We start from the raw sequence: 25,854 nt of genomic DNA on the forward strand, positions 1-25,854 counted from the left end.
TTGATATGAGAGAAGTTTCCCTTGTCCCTTCAGGGATGTTTGTGGAACAATTATATATATATATATCAAAAATTATATCGCAACAGCGATACCTATTTAATGATCCTTATCTCCATTCTATACCCCAACCGCTATCCTAATGCCGAATTTCACAATTTCAGCTCTACCTTTTATGGTACGTATATCCACAATGACATCCATAACTCAAGCCTACACACCAACAGCAACTATAGTACCAAATTTCCGAATTCCATATACAAAATTTAGTATTATTTAATACTTTTCATACGAAAGTATAAATTTCAATGACTAACTCAATCCTCCACTCCGGCAGTAATCTTAGTTCTATATTTCAGGATTTTAGCTCGATGCGTTAACAAATCCAAATTTTATCACGTTAAGTATAATATAGTACTTTTGGTACACATAAGAACGAATTTCAAAGGTTACTTAAATCCTCCACTCCAACAGTAATCTTAATTCCAAATTTCAGTACCATTTAGTAGTTGTTCGTTACCTAATATTAGATATTTCCAATATCATTTCAGCCATCAACGACCCTCATACCAAACTTCAGAATTTGTACGCATTAAAAAACTACTTATATGATCGTTCATCGTATAACCTCAAAAAATTACTTTCTTATATCAACCATTTGTACCAAGCGCGATTCTCATTTCCAGCTCTATCAGTTCCCCCAAACTAAATTATAGTCCTTTACAAATACATAAGAACGAATTTCCGAAACCTCCTCCAAAAATTCCAAAACTTCCTGCTAACCCCTTTACACAATATCAAATTCTATACCACTTACTACCTTTTATAGTATGCATTTCCAAAACCATCTCCATATCTTAACCCCACATACCAACAGTGACTCTAAGAACAAAGTTTAAAATTCCACCCATGCCTACACCCGATACAACATTTAGACATCTTTAGTACTCTTCGTAAATATACAAATATTACACACCAATACTCACCCTAACTCCAAAAATACAGATTCCAGCTCCGTCCCCACACCCAACAACAAATTGAGTTCCATTTAGTAATTTTCGTAAACTTATCGTACGTATTTTGGAAACCACATGTCTCAACCATACACTGACAATTATACAAAATAACAACATTAATATTGATTCCAAATCTCAGGATTCAAGCAGTATCTGTTCGTCCATTATCAAATTGTACCAAACATAGTTCCATTTAGTATTCTTCGTACCCATAAGTACGATTTTCCAAAAGTACCTCAATTCTTCACTTTAACAGTAACTTTAATTCCAAATTTCAAAATTCCAGCTCTCTCCGTACAACCATATCTAAATTGTACCAAATTTAATAGTTATCATAACGATAAGTACGAATTTTACAAAACTCCCTCATTCCTACAACTCAACAGTAATCTTAATTCCAAATTTCAGGATTCCAGCTCTATTCGTTCACCAAATACAAATTGTACCAAATTTAGTACCATTTTTTTCTTTCAGTTCACATAAGTACGAATTTCCAAAACTACCTCAATCCTATACTCTAACAGTAATGTTAATTCCGAATTTCAAGATTCCAGCTCTATCGTTCACATAATTTACGAATCTCCAAACCTATCTCAATCCTACATTCCAACAGTAATCTTTATTCTAAATTTCAGGTTTGGAACTCTATCCGTTCACCCAAATCCAAATTGTACTAAATTTAGCACAATTTAGTACTTTTCGTAGACATAAGTACGAATTTCCAAAACTACCCCCATATCTCAATGCTATACTCCGTCTTAATTCCAAATTTCAGGTTTCCAGCTCTATCCTTTCACCCAAATCCAAATTGTACTAAATTTAGTACCATTTAGTACTTTTCGTACACATGAGTACTAATTTCCTAAATCACTTCCATTTATAAACACCACTTCCCAATCTTCATTTACATACCAAATTCCAAATTTCCAGCTAAATCCGTTCAAATTATACAACTTGTACTAAATTTTGTAACTTTTAGTACCCATAAGTAAGAATTTCCAAAACAACATCAATCCTACACTTCAACAGTAATCTTAATTCCAAATGTCAGGATTCCAGCGCTATCCGTTCACACAAATCCAAAGTGTACCAAATTCAGTACCATTTAGTACTTTTCGTAGCCATAAGTATGAATTTCCAAAACTTCCTCAATCCTACAGTCCAAGAGTAATCTTAATTCCAAATTTCAGGATTCCAGCTCTATCCTTTCACCCAAATCGAAATTGTACGAAATTTAGCACCATTTAAAACTTTCCGTACCCATAAGTACTAATTTCTAAAACTACTTCAATCCTACACTCCAACAGTAATCTTAATGCCACATTTCAGGATTCCAGCTCTATTCGTCCACCAAATACAAATTGTACCAAATTTAGTACTATTTAGTACTTTTCGTACCCATAATTACGAATTTCCAAATCTTCTTCAATCCCACACTCCAACTGTAACCTTAACTCCAAATTTCAGGTTTCCAGACCTATCCGTTCAATCAAATACAAATTCTACCAAATTTAGTACCATTTAGTACTTTTCGTACACATGAGTACGAATTTCCTAAACCATTTCCTTTTATAACACCACTTCCCAACCTTCATTTACATACCAAATTCCAAGTTTCTAGCTAAATCCGTTCAAAATATACAACTGGTACTAAATTTTGTAACTTTTAGTACTTTTCGTACACTTAGAGGTCGAATTTCGAAAAACCCTTTGGTACATCTTTCTAACTCTCCATCAGTTATGCTCATTCCACATTTCAGAATTCTAGCTTTTCCCGTTTGCCTAATACAAAGGGTACCATATTTAGTACCTTTTAGTACTTTTCGTACCCTTCTAGGTCGAATTTCCAAAAACCCAGCCTTATCTCACGCCTACACACCAACAGCAACGCACAGTCAAAATTTCAGCTTTCTAGATTCAGCGGTTTCGTCTGGGCGATGATATGCCAGTCAGTCAGTCACTCACTCAGTCATCACTAAGCTCTTTTATATATATAGATATTTTATCACATACAAGTTATATAAAAGTGGACTAGCCTCGACCTGTTCTATATATGTGCGTGGAACCGATTTTCACCAAAAGCAATAGCGTTCTTCCTATGGCTAAAAAAATTGTAGTCCCCAATTTTCAGCTGAATCGAACACAAAATGTGACCTGTAGGTTGCGAACAATTATATATGGACAGACGGACATGCATAAATCGACCCAGAAAGTGATTATATGTATATCCCCAAAAGGAACTATGGGTCTATTTCGTTTCCTTTTGTATGTTACATACAAATGCACAAAGACATAATACCCCTTACCACAGTGTGTTGTAGGGTATAAATACGTGAATTTTTGCACATTTCTAGGGAAAGGAATTGCAATTTCTCAGAAACTATAACAGATGTTGTGTTCATGTATTTGTTGTTAGGTAGATAGGATTACTGTTTTTGTTTCAATAAATTACCTTAGCGTTTACACGTAGTGATATATTTTATTTTTCCCAAGCTACTAAATTTTAGTGAAATTTCAATTTAGTGGACTAGAACTTTCAGAGAACAACATGAAACAACGTTTCGTTTTTACACAAAGATTCCTGAGCATGTCCTTTTTCAGCCCATATATAAATTTGTACCCGTCCAGTTTAACACTTTTTAAATTTATTGAAATTACATGGGTAAGAACGTGTTTTTTTTTTCCTGTTTCCCATATGAATTATAGTTTTTTAAACAAATGAACATTTCTTTAGAAATAAATGAGATTTTATATGAGTTTTATGAAAACCTGAGTAGCAGTTTTTTATAATTTTAAAATATTTCATATTTTGAAAAACAAATTGTATAATTCTTTTTATATTTTTTTCAATATTTTGTGTCTTTATAGCTTTTTATTGGGGTTTGATCTTTTTTAAATACAAAAACTCTCATATTTTGATGCGAAATATGAAAAAAAATCTCAAAATTGTATCTTTGACCTTAAATGCCTACTACTAGACCGAATTTAATTCACCAAAAACCCGGAAAGTGTCGAATCTGTCGAGGAAAAAATACCAAAATATCTTTATCCGTTCAAAAGTTACAGATTTTTGAATAGGAAAAACCATTTTGAACCACTGTGCGGTGTTAAACAAAAAGTGCAGATTAAAAGCTGTTTGAGGATTGTTTTGGAATTTTCATGGAAGGTATTCCGTGTGATTTTATAACAATGGTATACTTTTTTCGCTGTGAAGTCAATCTTTGCAAGAGGTATAAAAATCCTACGGTGACGAATTAAAATGACTGTTCGAAAGGAATAATTCCCAAAATTAGATACTAAAGGTATCTCCCCCGAAAAAGTTCAACAATTGGCGCCTTATTTAAAATCAAATTTATTACCAAAATGTGCGCATTTATTTAGAGCGTCCACAAAAGTTTCTATATTTTTGTCATATTTCCAAATACGTAATTTTTGGGAAGAAAGATTTTGGTTGGAGTACAGACAATATTACCCTCGGGCTGATGGTATAGTTCGGTCAGTAAAACCATTGATATGTTTTTACTTGTAAAAATCCATATTCATTGACGTTCGTCAACATAATAAAATTGACGACACTGAATGCGAAAATGTGATTGCATTTTGATCCTCTTTCCTTTAGGTATATATTTGCCGATATTTTGCTGAAACCAAAACATAAACGTAAAATTCCTACAATTAGCTCAGTCAAAATAGTCATTGAAATAGCAAAAATTCCCACAAAGCTGAACACATAATTTTTATGCACATATAAGGGAAATATGCACATATTCAGACGAACCGGCTAAAATAACCGAAATAACCGGGTCTGTCCCCCCAAAAAATATATGTTTCCTTGAAGAGCGAAATTATACCTATATATTAAAAATAAAAAATCCATCAAAATCGGAGCGTGTTTAGTAGAGGTAATCCATGTTATGGCTATATTACACCATATGCTTTTTCACATGTATGTTGTCACTTTGGGTATACTAATATACAGACCTGCTGATGTCATACATGTGAAAAAGCATATGGTGTGATAAAGCCATTATAGTCATTTTATGCAAAATAGCCCATTTAACCCATTTATGTAATCGAAAGTCCAACGGGAATGACCCCAACGAAAACTCTCCGATTTTTTTTGAATTTTTGCCAAAAGGTGTGGTTTGTTGCGCTGATTACGGAAAAATATAATTCTCATGGGCGGCGGATCCGTTTCGCCGGTTATTCGAACCGAAAGGCCATATTTAAAAACCGATTACTGCAAAGTGGATATCGTTTGAAAGCTTATGGAAATACCTAACACACAGTGTGGTTATTTTAAGCGATTCGCCTCATAATGTACTTCGCGGCTTATTTTTAATATTTTTTAAAAGTCTTAAGAACATTCTAGTAGACAATTGTTAAATCTACAACGTTTACTTTAGTCGGCTTTTACTAAGCTTACCGTTTTTGAGAAAAATAAAAAAGCCTTTACCGACCGACTTTTACCCGTACATTTCGACAGCTTTCTTTCTCTAAGCTATAAATAGGTACATTTGAAACAGCAGAGAGATCATTTGTTACTGAACAATATTGATTCATTCTTTCATATATTCTAAATCCAGTTACATGGTTAACTTAATTTGTTTACATTTTGAAACTTCAATTAGTTAATTAGACATCAATGAAAAGGTTGTTCAAAGTCCTTGAAACACAAAGTTCAGGACCAGTGGCGGTTAATTCCCATAAGTAGCAGTACGCCAAGATTCATGTCTTAATTAGAAATGGACTTGAACTTATTTAAGTGTAGATAAGAAATATTTGCTGAACAAAATTTTAGAGATAACACAAAAACGCCAGGACAACCTAACGGTCTTGCAACCGGCAATGACTATCGTTAAAAAAACTGCATAAGACATTAGCTCAACGAGGCATTTTATATGTTTGTTTGGCAATGTTGTTGCATTGAAGTGTTTCCCTAATAGTATCCTTATTCTGGTCGAGTATGTGCAAATACAAGTGTTCGAAGGAATAGAACATTGTTTTACAGGAATTTTTCTACAAAAAAAAAAAAAAAAAAAAGATAGCAGAGAAAAAACAAAATAACACTTGAAGAAAATAAACTAAATGGTTAACAAGAAACAAAGCATGGTTGAAAAGAAAACAAAATACAACTTGGAAATAAAAACGAATGGTTTGTTGGAGAAAATGAACAAGAACAGCATAGGAACATTAAAACATGGAATAATATTTGGTGTTGTATAGCTCCTCAGAAAAACACCAACCAACCAACACACACATCACTTTAATAATACAATCTATGATGGTGCATTGGCTGTGCATTAGAGGTAATGTTTAGATGATGCGGTATTGGGACTGGGGTGTGGTGGGTGAGGACAGAGTTCAAACAAAAAGCGGAAGTTTGCCGCATGCAGTCAAACACATGAAGAAAATAAACAAAGCATAAAGAGGAACTTTATTTTGTTCTGCAGCAGAGTTCATGGCACAACCAGCCAGCCAACAGGAACTACGTCAATAGTTTTTATGTGTAAAGGTCTTGCCTGAATGCCTGCCTGCTGCCTGAATGCCTGTATGTAAGGATATTAAAAATGCGATCTGTTTTTCATATAAATGCAATTGTGTATATGTGTTCTCTGTGTCTGTGTGGGTTTGTGATTCCTTATCCTGTAAAAGTGTCTATATTTGCTGGCTTTTGTAAAGAGAGTTTGGGCCAAAGAATGCCTGAGGCAGTTGGTGTTTAAAGTTTCCTATTCGTGTTTTTTTTGTTGTTGGTCCCTCTGAAGTTCATCCTCTAATTTTTCTTCATCAAATTTGTTTTTGATTTCTTTCTTGCTTGTAGTTTTCAAATATTTTTCTTTTCGTTGTTTGGTTCTCCCTTGAATGTATTTTTGTTAGATTCCCTTCATTTTGTTGTTGATTTTTATTTCTAGCAGAATATTGGTTGTAGGTCTTATATGCATCTTTGTGTCTCACCCTCTCAATGTGGCTTTGTGTGTGTGCTAACAACAATAGTTGTTACTTTAGTCCTAAATATGTCAGGATGCTTTCAACTGGCTTTTGTAAATTTCAAATTAACTTTGTTGCAGCGCATTTCTTAAGGCCTTTTTTGAAGATGAAGAAGCAGAAGAATACAACATTTCCGTATACAAAAAAAAAAGAGAGATCTCAAATTAACTTTTGATGAAGCAATGGAGGCCATAGACGAGAGCTTTTTTCACTCTAATGAAGAACTAACTGCATGACTGCAAAGGGAAAAAAGTAACCTGGCCATAGATACAACTCAAGTTTAAAATTGTTGCTATTTAATTTTGTAGAAATCTTTTTCTCAATTATTTTCTAAACAAAGAATGGCAATGCGGAGTACGTGTTTCCAAAGTAAAGTGTATCTACAAGCGTTGAAAGTAACTTTTTGATTGCTTAAATTTGAGGGATCGAAAATTTACCATCTCGTCTAATTTAGATTTGAAGTGCTAGTGAAATTTTAATATGAAACTTACCATTTAGTTTGGTGTACGTGATTGGACGTCATATCTGAAAGAAAAAGAACAGTTTATTTAGAAATTAAAAAAAGTAAACAGCCGTTAAGTTCGGCAGGGCCGAACTTTTTATACCCTCCAAAATAAACTTTTCTTAACTAAAATAGAATAATTATAGCCTAGACAGACGGCAGACTTAATTTGCATTAAAAGCTTTAATTCAAATTAATTTGAACATCATCCTCGTTTTTAGTGCACAAAACCAAACTGAATTTATACTGAATTTCACAATTTCAATATGACAATGCTGTTGAAAATCAATTGTCTTTTGTCAAATGTCCATGTTTATGAAAATGAAAAAGGAAAACAATCAGCAATTTTCTTGTTTCTTTCAAAAAGGCAGTGTAGTCAAAAATACCAAAATATGGGAGCTACACCTAAACATGGAATTACGTTAACTGTTTTTGGTAGAATAGTGTTGTCAAATTCGGTTAAAAATTTTAGCTAAAACCTTCAATATATCAAAAATCGGGAGGTACCGTTGTATGGAAGCTACAGGGTATATTTCCTCTGTTTCGGACTTATAAACCTATAAAATGTGACTTTCTTGTAATTTTATTGTAGTCTTGAAAATGTTGAACATAATTCAGTATAAAATTTTGACTTTATAATTTGTTTCTACCGATTTCTTCATAAAAATATTTTTTTCTTCAAATTCCAAAACCCTAATACAATTTTTTTTGCACAATTTTTGTAGGCAATAAACACTCAAGGCCTTTATTTATAATTATAAATAGTTTTTTTTTTGTAAAAGTTTACCACATCTGACAAAGGATTTGTGTAAATTCTTAAGGCGGTTCTATCCTGGTGAACCTTAAAACATGCTAATATTTTGACAGTTTTTATATAGCGAGTAAAAACTACCATTATAACGCATATGTGAAACATGTTAGGCAGGGACGTACGCAGGATTTCATTTCGGGGGGCCCAACATGACTGAAAATTATGAAATTAAAAAATGTTGTGTAGCACTACGTAAAGCTATTTTAAAGGGATTTTAGTTGATTTTATATGAACTATTGATACAAAGTATATAATTTCAATTGAGAGAGTTTACAATATTTTAGATATAACTTGAAATTTGGAACAGAGTATAATAAATTAGTCTTTGGATGCTTAGAATTGAAATTAACCATATCAGAACATGTTCAGTATAGTCCCCATACACAAATTCCGGTTGGTATTTTGAAGATTTTAACCAAATTCTCCAACGCAATTGACGCAATAACTAAAAAATCTTTCAAATAGATATTACCCTTGTAGGTTTACGTTTTAATGTATCCCAGAATTTTTAACCACAGTAGCTCTTATTTGGCATTTTCGATTCTATTTCAAAGAATTTTAGTATTTCTTCTTCTTTAAAGTACATATCCATATATCCCACATTAACTTCAGTCCCATTAAAAAAGTTTTGTCTTATTTTTGACTTATTAGGTTATCAATTGGACACATTTTTACCACGAGGACTGATTCTGACAAGAAGATCTACCTAAAAACCTATTAATGTTATTTGTATACCATTAATTAATTGAAATCAATAACTCCAAAAAATAATAAATCGAATCCGCGAGTGCAGATTGGGCTTGTACCGATCTATTGTTAGGCAATAATATTCTTTTATGTCATAAAAACACCAAAACTTTACTATTTTACCAGAAGTGATAGAGTCCATGCAAGCCAACTAAAAAAATCAGAAAATTACATTTATGGTCTGTTCCAGTACTGCAAGAATCTACTCATTTTTAGTAGCAAAAATGTGTAGATTCCTGCAGGTTCTGGAACAGGCATTTAGAAAAAAGAGAAAACATTTTTATCAGGAGTCGGGCGATACCAACTACGACTCATAGACTCCGAATTCTACTCGCAGTATTGTTTGAGACTACGAAATCTCGGCAAAATTTTAGCTAAGTCCTGACAAAATAGGTTAAGTCGAAAAACTCCATCAGTAGTCTAATTGTCTAACACATTTTTTGAGTTACCGACAAAAATCGGTAAAATTTAAACCCAAAATTATATATGAAAAGTTCAATAAAAATTGACAACAGTCTTACTATCGGTATAACTTTACACTGCTCTTTATTCGTCGCTACCGAAATTATAAGTATTTTAATTTTACCGACAATTGTCGGTAACTCAAAAATTGAGTTAGAGAATCGCTCTACTGATATCCCAATGGTTTTTGTTCCGCCTTATTTCTATCTTAATTGTACGATTAGATGTTTATGAACTCGATGACATTTAAAACCTTCCAAGGACTATGACTTCTGTCGGCACAGCGGAGGTAAACTTATGAAAATTCATATCTTTTGTTTTCTCGAAAACAAGTAAAAAATATCAGTCGGGTTTGCCGACAGCCTATGTAAGTTGAGACTTTTATCTATAGACAGATCGAATACGGGCTTCATAACCAAAATCTTTGTCCTATAAATTGTGTAGTCAGGGAGTTTCAGAATTTGAGACATTTGAGTATAAAACTTCAAGATGGTGGGTGTAGCGACTAAATGCTTATGCTGAGATCATAAGTTTGACTTCGATAAGAGCGCAGAAGTTTTGCACTTTTGTGGAGAAGATACCTGAAAGAATGGTCCATTTTGGAAGTGGACCTAATTTTGGAAGTCATTCTTTCGATAGTTATGGTGTCAAGCCGTTATTTTAGTTGATCATGGTAAGATTTAGAGCTTTTGAACCGTTATGGACTTACCATGAAAAATAGAATATCGCTGCAACCAAGACCGCTAGCAGTAGCATTGGTCAAAATGTCCAAAGGATCTCGAACAGCCCATAAATTGCACTTATGTTGAAATTTTGTGAGGGAGGTATCCGAAGATGTTGTCGCATATAGACCCTCTTGGTACTTGATATACATATCGCTCATTTACTCAAAGAGTGGCATAACTCAAAAAATGCACTTTCTGAGTTAGCAATTTCTATTTTTTCTACGACTTCTACTTTATCTTGTGTCAAATTTTCATGCTGATATCTCTAAAACTCGATGAGTTACAGCTGATTTACTACGAGTTTCGCATAGTTCAACACAAAAGTTTTTGGAGTTTATGAAGCAATAAAACACTTCAAATCATGATATCTGGCTAGGTGTTTGAAAAATATGGTCCACGTAGTTATTTTGTTTTTTATGTAATATTCTTTTTAAGTTGGGAAGTCAAATTTCAATCGCCAACTTAACACGCATTTTTTTCGAAACTCGATTTTTTAAAATGTGTCACTCTTTGAGTAAATGAGCAATATGTACGTCGGGAAGTAATTTTAGGATGTTCAAAGTTTCGGTGAAATCGGATATTGAAATTTTGTGTGCGAGGTACCTGAAGGAGTGAACCGATATAATCCATATTCGAACCTAATCTATGCCTCGAAGAAATCGATTTGGACCTTCGAGAGTTATTGTGCGCACCATTTTCGCGAAATATATTGTAGTCTTGTGGGAAAAAGGAATTGGCCAATATGACTTAAAGTTCGATTGATCCGTTCGAGAGTTCTCATGCGCTCGAGCCAGACAGAAGAAAGAACTGGGCTAAATCGACGCCAAATTATTTGAAGCGGCTTTTGTCGAAAGATATGAGAAGTCAAAGGTCATTATTTCGATGAGTTACATTTTTATCGTTAGCCTAAAGGCCGAAATTACAGCAGATTTTAATACCATTTAACCAATGTTTGAGCATTAATTTCGTTTACGGTTGTTTTCAGCTACATCTTTGTTAATGGTAGGAAAAAAATTCTGGTGGGTATGCTACTTATAGCAGATATTAGCACTTTATGACGCACAACAATAAATTTTTCTCCATTAAATAAATAATAAAAAATTAAGGTAGTAAAACAATTTTCTAATTGGTTTTAGAGATATACTCCACGGAAAACACTTGATAAACAATAATAAACTCGTCCTTTTTTGAATACAGAATGAGTTTAAAGCCTCAAGACCTTTATATTCATTATAGAATTCCTCGACCCTTTATTATTTGATAATGAAGTTACAGGAGATAAAGAAGAATTCTGATTTTACTGGAAGTTTTTCTCAAAAAGAGTATTCAATAAAATTTTTTTTAAATATTTCTAAAGGTAGAGTTACATTAGGCAAATATTTGCTCCAGCGACCGGCATTGTGCGCTTACCGAGATCAAGTGGGTGTTAGTAATACATTGAATTTATGCACACTTGCTCTCAGTAAGCGCACAATGCCGGTCGCTGGAGCAAATATTTGCCTAATGTGACCTTACCTTTAGACAACTTGTGTGAAACTTGGCTGAAATTTGGTACTTAGTCTACTTTGGTGGTATAAAACTTTCCCCAAAACTTTGTCGGTATCGGTCAATGCCTTCATATAGCCCCCCATAGAACGGTACCTCCCGATTTTCGGTATTTTGAACGTTGTGGCCTCAATATTCTACCGAAATGGCTGAAATTTGGTATTTAGACTTCGTTGGGGGTACTCAAACTTCACCTTTAAATTTGTCGGTATAGGTCCACGCCTTCATATAGCCCCCATGGATAGGTACCTCCCGATTTTCCGTATATTGAAGGTTGTGGCTTCAATATTCCACCAAAATGGCGGAAATTTGGTATTTAGTCTTCAATGTGATATGAAACTGTTCGCCAGAAATTTGTCTGTACAGGTCCAGGCTTTCATATTGCCCCATTTCCGACTAAAATTCGTTGGTATAGGTCCACGTTTCGATATAGCCCCATTAGAACGGTACCTCCCGATTTTCGTAATACTGAAGATTGTGACGTCAATATCCCACCGAAATGGCTGAAATTCGTTATTTAGTCTTCCAAGAGTTATAAAATATTCCAGGAGAGTATTATCATTGTAGGTCCACGTCTTCCTATATACCCTTAGAAGCGTACTTCTTGATTTTCGGTATTTTTTAGCCACATTCTCTTACCGAAATATAAGAAATTTGGTATTTAGTCTTCTTTGAGTCTAATAACTTCCCTTCAGAAATTTGGCGGTATAGATCGACGTTTTGAAATAGCCCCCATAGAACGGTGCCTCACATTGTTTTACCGAAATTGCTGAAATTTAGTATTAAGTCTTTTTAATACACGAAAGGAAACTAATTATTCCATTTTACTTCAATACAACTTGTGGTGGAAGGTATAACAAGTTCGGCCCGGCCGAACTTAACGCCGTTCTTACTTGTTTTTCTATCGTTGGTTTATTTGCTTCTACACGAATTGCACAAAATCCACCCGGGTCAAACTGGAGACTAGTTGTCTTAAACTCGACCTAAACAAAAATCCGCCCCCAAACTCATGTTTTATGTCATGGTATCTATAATGCACAGCATCACCTTTATGTTTAGGTAGTTGTACTTTGCAATTACATCCCCCAGGGCTGAGGAGGGCTTAAGGTTACAATTCTAGTCATTCTACCTTTTTGTTGAATGGAGAGTATTGAGGCTGAACCAAAGGTGATTCATGTAGAGATCTACTACACCGAGGTATTAACGAACATGTGCCCTTCGGGGTACTTATGTTCAAACTCTTACGGATGATAACAAATTAAAAATACCCTCAATAGCGATGACAGCAATGACCATAAACAATGGTTCGAGCACGACAACTCTACTCAAATATATTTCCTTCTGAGCCACGCAATTCACACGCAGAACAGATATTTGGTCGATCTGTTGGAGAAGAGTACAATACTCAGTCTAAGCCGGGAAAGTCTCTCGTGAGCAACTGCGAAGACGTTCGCTTGTCACAGGATGAGATGGTTAACATGATTTTCCCATCTTATTCGAACAAGAAGGTATCTTCCTTAGATGGTCTATGAATCACCAATCTATGCAGTCAGTGTGCGACTCTCTTATGGGATAAATTATCGGTCATAGTCGATATACCCATCCTACCCAGGAAGTATGGACTAGGCTATGGAGAAGGAGATAGACCAGTCGCCCCACATCTCCACCCACTAAAAGTAGTAAGACTAGCAAAGACAGGAGAAGCAATCTTACAAAAGCGATGTTTTGCAAGCGGAATCCCGGGAGATTCGGCAGAAACTTTGATTTGTGAGGCGTTTCGAAAGGAGATTATTCACGTGGAGAAGTGTTTCATCCCAATCGAACTTATTCCGATCATTAATTCAAAAACTGCGCTGATTATATGGGTTCCAGAAAATTGAGAAAACTCAGTGGCTTCGACACCAGTGGTGCCGTACTGCGTATTACAAAAGAAACTACCTAAAATGAGACAAAAGTTTTTAATATGAGAGAACTCATCGTCGTCCCTATTGGAACGTTTGTGACAAAGGTAGAGTCTTAAATTTAGTCCCTAAATTGACTGTTTCGAAACTATAACACATACATAAGATTTCAGAATTACCCAATAGTTTTACCCCATTCAGAAATATTGAAAAAATTGTCGTACTTTTAGTGCCTTTAAAAACTACTTTTTCCTTTGCTGCTCTTCTACACTTTCATTTCCTTTTGCTTGAATGTATGTTTTCTCTGTCGCTCTCCCTCCCAAATGATTTCAAAACATTTCCCTTAAGGGCCAATAATGTTATTGTTGAGTTAGGGTGAAAAAGGGTTACACGAAGTGTTATTTGGTATGTTTTTGTTGGTCGGTCTGTTTTTTGGTTTATTTTTTGTTTGTAGTTCTTATCCATAAGGCGTCCTGCTACTGGTGGTGTAGATTGGTGTTGTCTTCCTTGTCGTCGGCAATAATGTGAGTGTTGCATTTTGTGGGTGTTGTACGACATGTAATTCTACATGTGTTCACAGCATTTCATAGATCTGGGCAATTTCTTGTGAACACACTGAACATAATTTGTACATTGCTGCTTTTTTGTTTCTTCATCTCCTCTGGTTTGCCTTCTATGGTTCGTTTTTTTCGTTCTTTGTTCTAACTAAAGATGCATCTTTAAGGAGTTGAAGTTGAAGAAGTAATGCTTTGTTTTGACTCCTTTAGCCTTTTTCCTATGCCTTGGATATGCATTTTCTCAATGTGCTGAATGCCGATGAGAATGTGCGTATGTGTGTGAAATCTCGGAACTCCCCAAGAGCACAGAAAAAGTTTATGCAAATAATGTTGTTTGCAAGAGATTTGTTCAGGCGCAAGTATTTGCGTAGGCGAACAAGCGTTAAGAATTCTTAATTAAAAAAGACAAAAATAAAAGCAGCAGGCAGCAAGGCAGCTCGATGACGATGACATTCATATGCTTAGGGAGAGCACGAGTTGGAAGAAAAAAATCAAAAAGATTTTCAAGTAGTTTAACAGAAGATTTACACAGAGATATGTTAAGCTATTCACACCCTGCAGCAGTCAAAATCACTCACTTGTTTTATTTAACGCTTACACACCCAATCTGCAACACCATCAAAATATCAAGTCGTCTTCCCGAAGAGGGATTCTTCTTATGTTATACTTTTTAGTTATATAAATATTTATGTAAACTTTACTTTAAGAAAGGATAAAGTTCTTGGATTTATTTACATTGCCTCTAATACTCCCTCCTTGCTAGTCAGTCATAGGGAATTGGTATCCATTTTTGGTGTCGGTGGCATCTGTATATTTTTGTTGTCAAGATTTCTGTTTCTCTGAGTTAGCTTGAGTTGTGTTGCCGTAGTCAGAGTTGTATTGCTGTTAATTTTGTTTTATTTTCTTGTTTTTGTTGTCACAAAATTTTCCAAAAGTTTATTTTCATAAAATATTCAATTATTTGACTTAATAAACATTTAAATTGAAATCGTCTCATTTACATTGTTTGCCGTCAACTACGACGTAGATGAAATTGTGTCTGTATGTTGTCGGATGGTTGTTACGAATAAATTAATTTACTTAGAATGACAAAAAAAACTGAAAAGAATGACAATGAAGAAAGGGTTCTTAAAGTAATTTTGAACTTTAATGAATGTAATTATTTCTTAAAGAATTATTTGGTGAAATAATGAATGAGAGAGTAAGGTGATCTATATTCTAACTGGCAACAAGTAAGAACGGCGTTAAGTTCAGCCGGGCCGAACTTATTATACCCTACACCACGAGTTGTATTGAAGTAAAATGGAATAATTAGTTTCCATTCGTGTATGAAAAAGAATTAATACCAAATTGTAGCAACTTCGGTAAAACAATGTGAGGTACCGTTCTATGGGGCTATTTCAAAACGTCGATCTATACCGACCAATTTCTGGCGGAAAGTTTTTAGACTCAAAGAAGACTAAACACCAAATGTCCGATATTTCGGTAAGAGAAAATGTGGTTAAAACCTAAAAAACACCGAAAATCAGGAGTCACGCTTCTATGGGTATGTAGGAAGACGTGGACCTATACTGATAATACTCTTCTGGAATATTTTATAACCCCTGGAAAGACAAAGTAACGAATTTCAGTCATTTCGGTGGGATAGTGACGTCACAACTTTCAGTATTACGAAAACCGGGAGGTACGGTTCTAAGGGGGCTATATCGAAACGCGAACCTATACCGACGAGTTTAAGTCGGAAATGGGGGCAATATGAAAGCGTGAAATCGTACGGACAATTTTCAAATTTCATCCATTTTGGTGTAATATTGAAGCCACAACCTTCAAAACACGGAAAATTGGGAGGTACCTTTTCAATGGGGGCTATATGAAGGCTTAAACCAATACCGACAAATTTAGAGAGGAATGTTTTATACCCTAAATGAAGACTAAATACCATATTTCAACCTTCAAAATACTGAAAATCGGGAGGTGCCGTTCTATGGGGGCTATATGAAGGCGTGGAGCTATACCTTTAAATTTGTAGGGGAAAGTTGGGTATCCCCAACGAAGTCTAAATACCAAATTTCAGTCATTTAGGAGGAGGTACCGTTCTATGGGGGCTACATGAAGGCGTGGACCTATACCGACAAATTTAGAATACCCCCAACGAAGTCTAAATGCCAAATTTCAGCCATTTCGAGAATATATTGAGGCCACAACCTTCAAAATACAGAAAATCGGGAGGTACAGTTCTATGGGGGCTATATGAAGGCGTGTACCTATACCGACAAATTTTAAGGGGAAAGTTGGGTATCCCCAACGAAGTCTAAATACCAAATTTCAGCCATTTAGGAGGAGGTACCGTTCTATGGGGGCTACATGAAGGCGTGGACCTATGCCGACAAATTTAGAGGGGGAAGTTTTATACCCCCAAAAAAGACTAAATACCAAATTTCAGCCATTTCGGTGGAATATTGAGGCAAAAACCTTCAAAATGCCGAAAATCGGGTGGCTCCGTTCTATGGGGGTTATATCAAAACATGGACCTTTATAGCCCATTTGCAATACCAAACATCCTAGGAGTAACAGAAACTTCTGTACCAAATTACAGAGCTCCAGCTTAAAAATTGCGAGTTGTATCTTGATTTCAACAGACGGACAGACGGACATGTTTATATCGACTCGGAATTTTATCTTGATCAAGAATATATATACTTTATACGGTCTCCGATGAATATTTCGATGTGTTACAAACGGAATGACAAATTTAATTATACTCTCCATTTTATGGTGGAGGGTATAAAAATGGTCTATAGGACAAACCTGGACTAATGGTTCAAAATATATGACTGTTACGAATTTATCCAGCCATGGTATAAACGATAAATCTCGAGGGAACAATTTTAGATCAAGTTTGTAGATGCCTTTAAACGGTCCAATGCTTCGGTTACATTTGCCACAAAAGTTCGTCGTACAAGTCCTGAAAAGCTCAAGATTTAGGAAGGATTTACTCTTGAAATCAACAACAATCAATAGGCAAGACCGCCTGAAGCTATTGGCCATTGGCGCAGGATTGAGTAAATTGCTGACTCACTTTAGAAACCGGGAAAGAAGGATGATAGAATGGCTGTTATTTTCAGCGGCGTGACAGAGACAAAGAGCTGTGGATGTTAGTTTAGCAGTTTATAGAGCACGCCGAGAGTGATAGGACGAAGAAGAATCAGCCGATGAACGATGTAGTTGGGTGCCATCGAGGTGCAATGGTAAGCACTTCCACCAGGACAACAACACCTTTTCAGCCGTGGATAAAATTGACCCTCAGCGTAACGTTGGTGACATTTCCTTAGTACTTCAGCCATGTAAAACTTATTTATATGTGGTGTCGGTCTTTCGGACTCGGTCATAAAATTTCAATTTGCATACTCGTTAGAAAACGGCCTACTGCTTTTTTGTTAAAACAGTGAATTTTGCAAAATCTTTCGGCATTATTATTGACGCTTCGTTTTCGATAGCCAAATGTAACTCAGGTTATCTTTTCTTCCATACTTTTCCCTTTACTATTTATATTTATTTACTTTGCTCAATAAAGCTTCTGCTTAATATTGAATTTGAAACTAAAATATTCGTGTTTTATTTCTTTTATTTTTTGGAGCGCAATTTCGGCGCCTTTACAGTAATGATTTAGCATTTGGATAAGTCCGGTGTTGAGTATTTGACAAGTTTTCTCAATTTGTCGTTAGCCACCCATATTGTATAGGATAGCTATCAGGGTGGTCCCACCACCATCTTTGCCTCCAGCAAATATGAATCTTAAAATACCATGTCTATCCCTTACCGAATAGCTAAAATTCGCTAGGCACTAATCCGCCCCATGATGAGAAGTAGTTTTCCCATTTACCCAACATCAGAATGAATTTCGGAAAATGCACAGCATCACAACAGCAGTGCACGTCATATTCATACATATCCGTTGAGGACTGAACCAGAAGAGGCCGAGCGACTGAACCTTCATAGTGGCTCTTGACCTATCAATCAGGCCTAGCGCAGAGTAGGATACATATACATACATACGTTTGGCCGAAAGATTACATACAAACGTTCTCATAAATGTCCGAAGGGACAAAGGAGACTCCCCTCATATCTATGAATGCACGCCGATTAATATTGGGTCAATGATATGGTGCCTACTTTTCATAGCCTAGTTCGAACTGCGTGTATTGCGACACCACTTGTAGGCCGAAACATTGCAAATCGTAATATTTCTTTCAATAGTACGGGATCGGACCAAAAAATATCCTTTATAAACTGAACAGAAATAAATGTATTTATTTGTATTCATCAATACCTATATTATCCCCTTTAAAGTAATTCCCCTCAGCTATAATACACTTATGTCCGCGGTTTTTGCAATCTTCGAAACACTTCTGAAACACGCTTTTTGGTATAGCCAACAGCTCTTGTTTCGTTGTTTTTATACTCTCCCCACCATTGTATGGAGTGTATAATAAGTTTGTTTTTCCGTTTGCAACGCATTGAAGTAATAACAGGATAAAATTCTGAGTCGATATAGCCATGTCCGCCTGTTTTAATCACACCAGCGCGGCGCAATAATTCAGCTAGAAGGCTATATTTTTGCACCAGAGCGTCTTTTCGCCGTAGGCAGGTCAAGTTCGATGATGGGCTATATCGGTTAACGTTTTTGTATAGCTTCCATATAAATGTACCTTCCGATTTTCGGTATTTTGAGTATTTTAGCTAAAATTTTTAACGAAAACTAGCTGCAATTTTACATTTAAGGTTCATGGTGGTCACAACCTTTCCCCACCAAAAATTGTCTTCATAGGTCCACCGTAGCTATAGCTCCTATATAACGATACCTCCCGATTTTCGGTATTTTAAGGGTTTTAGCTTCACATTTGAGGTTTTCAGTGGTCACGATACTTCTTCACCAAAAATCGTCAACACCGATTTTCGGCATTTTCAGGATTTTAGCAAAAACGTTTAACCTAACTAGCTGTATATTGATATTTGGGGTTATTAGTGGTAACAACACTTCTCCACAAAAAATTGGCAACATAGGTCCAGGTGTTTGTATAGCCCCCATATAACGGTACCTCCCGATTCTGAGGGTCTTAGCTACATTGTTTGGCGGAACCAGGGTTTCGGAGTCGGAGTCGGAGTCGGAGTCTACGAGTCGGAGTCGAGCAATTTTGCTGGAGTCGGAGTCGGAGTCTGAGTCGAAAAAAATAACTCGACTCCGACTCCGGGCAAATTTTTTTCCACGTTATAGAAATATAACATTAAATTTGGAACAAGAACATTATTTTTAAATCATTATTTATTTTAAAAGAAAGGTATAAGAAAATATATATGCAAATTATATTTTATACTAAGTAAAATGAAATTTCACAGGATATTTACTATCCTCTGAGATCGAATTAAGATTGGACCCTTAACTTCTTTCGTCAGATTTCTTACTGGTCTTCTCACAAAGGTCTAGTGGTATTCTCATCTTGTTTTGAATGAGAAATCATCCTTGTCTTCTATTAAAGACACTGTGGTCTCTATGGGAAATCTTAGTGAATACCCTGTGACACAAAATGAAAGTTATGATCTGGGGGAGGACAATTCCTTTTGTGAATGATGTCCCCAATTGAGAACCTCAAATGATCCCATAGGATTCATTATATACTCAATGAGGGCTTTAGATGGAGACATTCAAATAACATGTGTATCCGAGTTTTCTACGCAATTAATTGCATATACGAAATTCAATGAAATACATAATCATAAAGTTTTCATGAGAAAGGATCGGGTAAAAGTGATACAGGACAATGAAATGACATGACATTACAATGTCGATTTCTTGTCCTAGTGGACCGACCCTACATAAAATTTTTCTAGCAACATTTTTGTAGAATATTTTCATGTACGAAATCTCATCGTTTGCTAATTTTTCAGTTCCAAAAAAACATCCATCTGCCTACGTGCTGAGTGGTGTACACAATATATCTCAAATATTTCAATAAAATTATCCACTCCACCCACACCAAAATTCAAAATGTGAGCGCTGAATTTTAGTTTTTTCTGAAATTTACAAATAGGGATCACCCCTTAATCCCTATTTGTAAATTTCAGAAAAAAGCATATGATATGTGGTCAAATTTTTAAAGTCGATCGGAACAATAATGCCTCAGAATAAGCGTTGGATGGGAACAATTTATTTAATTTTGTATGCAGCATATAAACTGTGTTTTTCTCGAAATCGGCCACAAAAATATATGACAATTGGTTTATTAGTTGTCGAGATAGAGTGGGCACCGCAAAATGCTTTAATAAAAACAGGGTTTCGTAGACGGCCTCAAAACTTCGTAATATTTTTCTCTTTCAGATGAAGAAAAAAATCTGCAAAAAAGATACGTAGTTTTTCTCGAAAAACAATTATGAAAAATGGCTTTTATTGAGCTTTACAACTTGGGGTCTCCTTGTAAGGCTAAGCACTCTAAAATGTTGGCTTACATCCAGTTTGAAACTTAGTCGTGAATTGCTTATAGTTTTTATTGCATGTAGTCCTTACGACTTGTATTGCCCCATCATTTTCACATATTTTGAAAGCTTAAAGATTTTCTCACGCGAAAGAATTCCGCCCAGAATATACTAGTGCAACAAATGGAAAACTGACAAAAACTTTCGAACTTTGCTATATTTCAATGTAAGATTATTCAGAAACAGTAATGAATATGTAAGGAAATTAGGACATTAGCCTATATAGGCCAAAATATAGGAAAATATTAAAAATTTGTGCACATTTTATTCATTTTTAGTGATATAGGAATTCACTCTCGGAGTCGACCCGGAGTCTGAGTCGGAGTCGGAGTCGTGAAAAAAACTCGCCTGGAGTCGGAGTCGGAGTCGAGCCAAAAATACCTCGACTCCGAAACCCTGGGCGGAACTACCACTAATTTGACATTTCAGGTTCCCAGCAGTTGTAAAACTTCTCTACCAAAAATTGTCAAAGTAGGTCCACACTTTGATATACCTTCATATAACAATACTGCCCGATTTTCAGTATTTTGAGAATTTTAGCTACAGTTTTTAACCGAACTAGCTGTAATTTCACATTTGAAGTTCTTAGTGGTCGCAACACTTCCCCATGTTTTGGTATAGCCCCCATATAAAGGTACCCCAAGATTTGAGGTATTTTGAGGATTTTAGCTAAAATTTTTAACCGAGCCAGCTGTAATTTGAGATTTCAGTGGTCACCAAATTTCTTTACTAAAAATAGTCAATAAATGTCCATGTTTTGGTATAGCCCCAATTTAACGGTACCTCCCAATTTTCATTGTTTGACGGAACCAGCAGTATTTTGACATTTGAGCTTCTCTGTGGTCACGAAACTCGAAACTTCTCCACCAAAAATCGAACTAGATGTAATTTGACATTTAAAGTGTTCAGTTATCACGAAACTTCTTCACTAAAAATCGTCAACCGTACCTCCCCATTTTCGGTGTTTTGATGGTCTTAGCTACATTGTTTGACGGAAGTACTCGTAAATACGTAAAAAATCTTTTTTGTTTCGTTTCGTATTTTCCATACGAAACATAAGCCACATTGGCCGAGCTCGTTGTTTAGTTTCGTTCGTGAATGCGATGAAAAAGAAAACCGAAAAGTTGTCATTTCCAAAACAGCAGATATAAAACGAAATTGTACTAAACACATGTGAATAATTCAAAAACGTTTGGTGGTTGGTAACATATCCACCGTAGTATGTTGATTAGAGTTATGAATTTTCGAAATTTTTTCTCAAAAATAATTTCCTGTGTTGGGAATGAATGAACGTTTGCCTATAAATGTCTAAAATAATAAAAGCTTTTTGTGCCGAAGCTTTTTTTATCGAATCACTTTTTAATTAAGATTTTATGTAATCTTAGGTAAAAACTCATCAAAATATCATACAGGGAAACGAGGTTGTAAAAAAGTTATATCCCTAATGTTGATGTCAACTTATGGGGTTGTTAAGCAATCACATACATATGTGTGTGTGTGGCTGAGTGTGTCATTTATCATAACGCACAGCAAACGTTTGCCTATAATTATTTTCGTTAGTGAATGCAACCACTCTGCACAGCATAACCGAAGTACATTTTAGCAATCGTACGGTTTTCATCTTTTTTACATTGAAAAGTTTGTGGTTTTGTTTTGGATGGGAGAACGATTCAGAGAACCAGAAAAGTTTGTAGCTTTGTGTGATTGGTACGGGAATCGTTTTGTTTATTTAGGTTCATTGCTTCAGTTATAAAAAAAAATTTATAAGATAGGTCCACACTTTGATATAGCCCCGTATTCCATTTTAATTAAGACTATTTAACGACATTTTACTTGATATCCTTAGCAAGAAACAACACCAATCTCGTATAAAAATTAGTTTTTTTTAAATATTTGATGAATTCTTTAATGTTGATCCTTATTCACGTAAAATATCTTCTAAATATCCCAACATAATAATTGATTTCTTTATAAGCAAAATACAGCTCGTCTATTTCTTTTTGGCCTTTGTATGCAAAATTTCTAGACACCATTTGTCTATCATATTAAATTATGACGCTTAATTTGCATATGACAAAGTATTTTATTTGTTTGTGTGTTGTTCCCTAAGTCATTCGTCTATAGAAAGCATTTTTTGTCAGCAAACTGTTTCCTTTTCTCATGTTACTGTCCGTATATATGTATGTATCATTGCAATGCATATAACTAAGTATGTGTTAGGATGTCATTCATGGTATGTAGAGTATATTTGTCATTGCGTGGCATAATCATGGCTTACTGCTTTTGTGGCAAAGTGCTAAGCTGATTAGATACACAATAGCATTAGTTTGATGGGCTTTTATTTTATTTCTTTTTCACTAACATTTTGTTTGTGTTTGCAGCAATTCCCCTCCCATGCCCCTTTACTGTATGTAGTACAGTGTGATGTTTTCTTTTGTTTAGTTACAAATTGCTTGATAATTTTGTGTTGTTTTGCATCTTGTTTCTTTCTTTGCACGCTTTCTTTGTAACAAATGACAAAATAAAATTTTAAATGTAGCTGTTGGGGATATTCGCACATATTTAGAATTTATTTAAACGCACTTAACACTTTAAATGCTATTATTGGGATTTAAAAGTGGCAAATACATTGACATTAACACGATGTTCTGCTGTTGTTATTTTTTAGCATTAGCGAATGCTAAACAAATGTAATTGTAATAAATTATAGACATTAGGTCACAGTTGTATAATGAACAAAATTCTTCGATATTCAAATTATTTTGATGAAATACTCCTGAAAGATTTATTTTCAGAAGAAACAACACACATTCAATAATGTTCGGCCCATTGGTCTCTAAAGAATTTGCGTGGAAATCCAAATTTAAAAATTTATTTTAAAATTTGCCTAATAATGTTTTATTTCTTCAATTTTTAAGATAAGCATATAGTGTAAGTTAATTATTTTTATAAAAAAACTAACTAACTAAAAACAAATATGAACGGCTTTAAGCTCGGCCGGGCTGAACGTTTTTTACCGTCCACCACGAACTGTATTGAAGTAAATAGGAACGATAACATGCCTTTCGTTTATGAAAGTACAAAGCTCTTCCTCTTTGTTAAGGTTTATTCCTTGGAGGAGTAGAATATCTTAAATGATAAAAAACACTTTATAATTTCCTGCTTGAAGATTTTCTCCATTGAGATTCTAAAATGCCAAGAGGCATCCACTTCAAAGGGAAAATGTAGCAAAACATTTAAAAAAATCGCCCATAGTTGTTCTTTCCAAAACACGGACCAGTATTTACTATTTTCAAAATAGAGCTTGCGTCTGACAACACGAAATAACAAATTACAGCAATTTTATATATTTCCGTTCGAAAATCTTACAAAAACAAAAATTCCTCGAAATTTATAAAATTGGGCAATGCCGGTTTCTGGGCTATATTGAAACCTGGACATATATGGATATTTTTTGCGAGTAAGTTATCTATCTGCTGAGACCACAAAATTCCAATTAACAAACAAGTGAGCAAAGGCTATAGGCGGGACAGGGCCGAGTATGTGATATCCTTCCATGTGCATAAGTTTTTCACTGGTAAACATTTCTTTTAGGGACTACCTTACTTACTTACGTAGCTGGCCCATTACCGAACATTTGTTCTATAGGCCGAACTAAGGAGGGATCTCCATTCCTCTCTATTTGTTGCTTCGCTTTCTGGAATACCGCGCCTTTTCATCTCATCATCCACTTGTTTGCGCCATCTATTCCTTGGCCTGCCAATTCTGCGTGCACCGCCAAGCGGTCCGTGTTTATACACCTTTTTAGCGGGGTCATCATCGCTCATTCTTATGATATGGCCTAGCCAACGCAATCGCTGCATCTCGATACGTTTAACTATATTGATGTCGTTGTATAGCAGATACAGCTCGTGGTTCATGCGACGTCGATATTCACCGTCAACGCAGATTGGTCCGTAGATCTTTCGAAGAATTTTTCTCTCAAACACACCAAGCACTGCCATGTCTGCTTGCGCAAGTACCCCGGCTTCGGAGCCATACATCAGCACGGGTAGTATCAGTGTTTTGTAGAGTGTTTTTAAACTGCTTACTTAAACCAAAGTAGCATCTGTTGGCCAATACAATTCTTCTTTTTATTTCACAACTGATGTCGTTTGTTGTGTTTACGGAGGTGCCGAGGTAGACGAAGTCTTTTACTACCTCAATATTATAGGAACCAACATCCATCCGAGCTCAATGGATGCATTGCGCGTCGACACCATCAACTTGGTCTTCTCACCGTTTACCGCCAGACCCACTTTAGCAGATTCTCCTTCGACCTTTATAAAGGTATCAGTTACTTCTTTTACTGATGGGCCCATGATGTCTATATCATCAGCATAAGCAAGTAACATGTGACTATTGGTGTAGATTGTGCCACTTCTTTTGACGTTTGCCTCTCGTATAACCTTTTCTAGCAGGATGTTGAAGAGGTCACACGAAAGGCTGTCTCCTTGTCTGAAACCTCTTTTGGTACCAAACTCTTCGGAGAGGTTCTTTCCTATTTTAACTGTGGACCTCGTGTCAGTTAAAGTCATTGTACAAAGCCGGATGAGCTTTCGTTCGTCAACTTTATAGGGGTTTGTCTTTCTTTTCTTTCGTTTTTTCATAGTAGTCTGTTTTTTCTAGGGGAGGGTTACTAACCCGACGCCCAAACCCAAGTTTTTAACGTTCTTATGGGTGAACGCGCGGCACATGTTAGCTCACTACCTTTAACGGGTGTTAAAGGCAGTTCCCCAGGTGACACCACGGGGAGGTCAGTGTCCACTTGGGATGAAAGAGGGACCAAGATAAATCCTGGGCTTTGCCATGTTAAAACCGGTCAGGGCCGTTGCTTGGTATCTTCCATCCCCTATGTCGTTTGGAAAAAACATTAGGTTTCTTCCCCGGGACCCCCATCAACACCCAAAATTTGGTGACGATCCGTCCCACATAGTGCCTACACCACTATAAAAAGTCTTTGTTAACATTGTAAAAAATATCCATTTTAATTGTACCGTTATTCCGTTTTGACTAACTATTTCTAATTATTA

The 25,854-nt window shown here is 35.5% G+C and overlaps 1 long non-coding RNA gene across 2 annotated transcripts in view; it reads right to left on the bottom strand.

Annotated features, from left to right (window-relative positions):
- LOC141406731 (uncharacterized) overlaps window positions 1-25,854 on the bottom strand; it is a 470,067-nt gene that overhangs the window by 86,195 nt on the left and 358,018 nt on the right. For both annotated transcript variants that reach the window (XR_012413497.1, XR_012413496.1), the window contains exon 9: window positions 7,493-7,526. This is a non-coding gene — a long non-coding RNA (uncharacterized lncRNA). The remainder of the gene's footprint in view (window positions 1-7,492; window positions 7,527-25,854) is intronic.

The sequence above is a fragment of the Musca autumnalis genome, unplaced genomic scaffold (assembly GCF_047663935.1).
Source record: "Musca autumnalis isolate F117 unplaced genomic scaffold, ASM4766393v1 scaffold_5, whole genome shotgun sequence".
Classification (NCBI taxonomy): domain Eukaryota; kingdom Metazoa; phylum Arthropoda; class Insecta; order Diptera; family Muscidae; genus Musca; species Musca autumnalis.